Here is a 3,598-nt window from a genome sequence, read left to right as displayed (position 1 = left end):
ATTGGTGGTTTCTTTCACCCATGGCATCTTGGTATGTCTCCCTTTCTTTCTTCTTTCTTTAATAAACTTTGTTTTAAAAAAATTTTTAACTGCAAAAAGATTATAAAATTACTAGAAGAAAATATGGGACAACTTAAAAAATAATTTGAGTGGAACATGTTTTGAATAGATGAAAAAAGCTCAGAAAGCAGAAAAGAGTAACTTGACTTATAAAATACCATTAAAATGTCAAAAAGACAGATGACAAGCCTGAAAAACATTTGCAAAAGCATCTCATAAACAAAGCACTTATTTTCTTAATATGTAAAGATCTATAAATCGATAGAAAAAGATTCAAAAACTCAACAAAAAAGGGACAAGATTTAAGGTTGGGTAATTCGTAGAAGCAAATATATAAATGGCTCAAACATATGAAAAGATACTCAACTTTACTCATAGTAAGAAAAATAGTAGTCTGAACTACAATTTGATGACATTTTCCATCAATAACATTAGCAAATTCAAAACGTTTAGTAACAAATTGTGTGGACAAGATTGTGAGGAACAAAACATGCATACACTATGGGAAGAGGAAGTTGATACAACTATGGAAAGCAATTTGACAATAACAAACAACATTTTAAATTTATTTATAGGCCAGGCATGATGGCTCATGCCTGTAATCCTAGCACTTTGAGAGGCTGAGGCAGGAGAATTGCCTGAGTTCAGGGGTTCGAAACCAGCAAGACTTCATCTCTACAACAAATAAAAAAATTAGCTGGGTGTGGCGGTACACGCCGTAGTTCCAGCTACATGGAAGGCTGAGGTGGAAGGATCGCCTGAGCCCAGCAGGTCGAGGCTGGGGTGGCTGTGAGCATGCCACTGCACTCCAACCTGGGCAACAGAGCGAAATTCCAACTCAAAGAAAAAAAAAAAATTCAGTGGGGTGCAGTGGCTCACGCCTATCCCTTGAGAGGCCAAGGTGAGAGGATTGCAGAGTGAGACTCTGCTCCAAAAAAAAAAAAAAATTCTAAAAATGTATAAGGAATCCTACTTCTAAGAATTTATCCTACATAAGTACATGGAAAATTACCTACATAACTATAATTGCAACAGTAATCAAACTGGCTAAAACTCGCTGAGGTTTATGACACACTCAACACTAAATATATATTTTTTGAGCAGTGGCACACTCACAGCCACTGCAGCCTCGACCTGCTGGGCTCAGGGAATCCTTCCACCGCAGCCTTCCATGTAGCTAGAACTATCGGTGTGCGCTACCACGTCCGGCTGATTTTTTTTATTTATTGTAGAGATGAGATCTCACCAAGTTGCCCATGCTGGTCTCGAATACCTGGGCTCAGGCAATCCTCTCATCTCAGTCTCCCAAAGTGCTGGGATTACAGGCATGAACCACCATGCCCAGCCTTCTCTCGGCACTATTCTAAGTGCTTGGTGTGTATTGTTGGAATCCTCACAGAACACCAGGGTTACGGTCATTATTCTCATTTTAGATACAGAAATGGAGGCACAGAGAGGGTAAGTAATTTGTCCAAGCTCACACTGCTAGTAAGCAGAGGTACTGGGACACAGTGCTGGGTGGGCTGACCCCAGCGTTTGTTTGCAAGTGTATCCTTTATGCTCAAGTCCCAGAAACAGCAAAAGATTGAGAAAACCCTCACTCAGTGTTTATTGACAGGGGACTGCTTCATGGAATACAATGTAGCCATTAAAAAGAATGAGGCGGGGCTCTTTTTTTTTAGTTGGAGTCTCACTCTGTCACCCAGGTTGAGTGCAGTGGGAACGATCACAGTTCACCACAGCCTCAAACTCCTGGGCTCAAGTGATCCTCCTGCCTCAGCCTCCTGAGTAGCTGGGACTTCAGGTATGCACCTATGCCTGGCTAATTTTTTGTAGAAATGAGGTCTCACTATATTGCCCAGCTTGTCTAGAATTCCTAGGCTCAAGTGATCTTCCCATCTCGGCCTCCCACAGTGCTGGGAGTATCAGCATGAGCCACCACGTCAGGCCTTATGTTCTAACAAAAAAAGATTTCCAAGACATATTGTTACATGAAAAGTACAAGCTGCTGAACAGAATTCTGAATGTGCTCTACTCACAAACGGTATTATATCCAGAGGGTCAAAAAAATGTATACACATTTTAAGAAAGGAAAAAAAACTGTATTAAAATTGTAGATGAATACAAGTCACATTTGACCTCTGCAATTACAAGAGGTGCTCAAAGTGGTTACCATCAGTGTCCAGCAACTTCTGGTTACAGTGAACTCAAAAGTAATACATAGATAACAACTCTTAAAATGTGTATACTGCCAGACGCGGTGGCTCAAGCCTGTAATCCCAGCACTTTGGAAGGTGGAAGCGAGAAGATTACCTGAGCTCAGGTGTTCGAGACCAACCTGAGCAACATGTAAGATCTTGTCTCTAGAATTTAAAAAAATCAGCCGGACATGGTGGTGCATGCCTGTGGTTCCAGCTACTTGGAAGGCTGAGGCGGAAGGATCCCCTGAGCCCAGCAGGTCCAGACCGCAGTGACCATGAGCATAACCACTGCACTACAGCCTGGGCGACAGAGTGAGACTCTGACTCAAAAAAAAAAAAAGTATATATCTTTGGGTCAGGTTCAGTGGCTCACACCTGAAATCCCAGCACTTTGGAAGGCCAAGGCAAGAGGATTGCCTGAGCCCAGGATTTTGAGACCAGCCTGGGCAACTTGGCGAGGCCCCATCTCTACAGTAAATCAAAAAATTTGCTGGGTGTGGTGGTGTGCACCTGTAGTTCCAACTACTTGGAAGACTGAGGCAGAAGGATCATCTGAGTTCAGTCAGTCGAGGCTGTGGTGGCTGTGAGCCCACCATTGCACTCCAGCCTGGACAACAGTGAGATGTGTACACCTTTTTGGCACCCCCGGGTATACACTGAATATGAGTGTGTTTATGTATATATACATTTAGTAGACTTCTGAAAGAAAACACAATTAACTGATCTTAGTAATTTCCCCTGGGGAGGGGAACTTGGTCTCTGAGGGACTAGGGGTAAAGGGGGCATGCTTTTCCTTAAAAGCCTTCCTATAACTCTCTTTCTTTTTTCTTTTTTTTTTTGAGTTGGAATCTCACTCTGTCGCCCAGGCTGAGGTCTGCTCACGGACACTGCAGCCTCAACACACTGGAAATCCTTCAGTCCCAGCCTTTCAAGTAGCTAGAACTACAGGTACACCCCACCATGCCCGGATAATTGTTTTTTTGTGTTTTTTTTTGATTCATTGTAGAGACAAGGGCTTGCCAAGTTGCCCAGGCTGGTCTCGAACCCGTTAGGCTCAGACAATCCTCTCACCTCAGCCTCCCAAAGTGCTGGGATGATAGGCGCAAGCCACCGCGCCCAGCCTGTAACTTTCGAAGATCTTCATTTGACCGTATTGAAGATCTTTAGGTCACCCAATACCTAGCATTCCTCTTCCCCACCTGAATCCTCAAACCAACCGGCAAATAACAAAGAGGACTCAGCAGAGAGAGACCAGAATATCATCTTCATTATATCAACATGGGAGAAGATAGTGTGTACTGCAGCTGCAAAGACATCAGCTTCCTGACTGAGAGAGC

This window comes from Carlito syrichta, unplaced genomic scaffold (genome assembly GCF_000164805.1).
Source record: "Carlito syrichta isolate Samal-C Ts95f unplaced genomic scaffold, Tarsius_syrichta-2.0.1 Scaffold311678, whole genome shotgun sequence".
NCBI classification, from domain to species: Eukaryota; Metazoa; Chordata; class Mammalia; order Primates; family Tarsiidae; genus Carlito; species Carlito syrichta.
The sequence above is the reverse complement of the archived record's forward strand: the minus strand, read 5'-3'. Positions refer to the sequence as shown.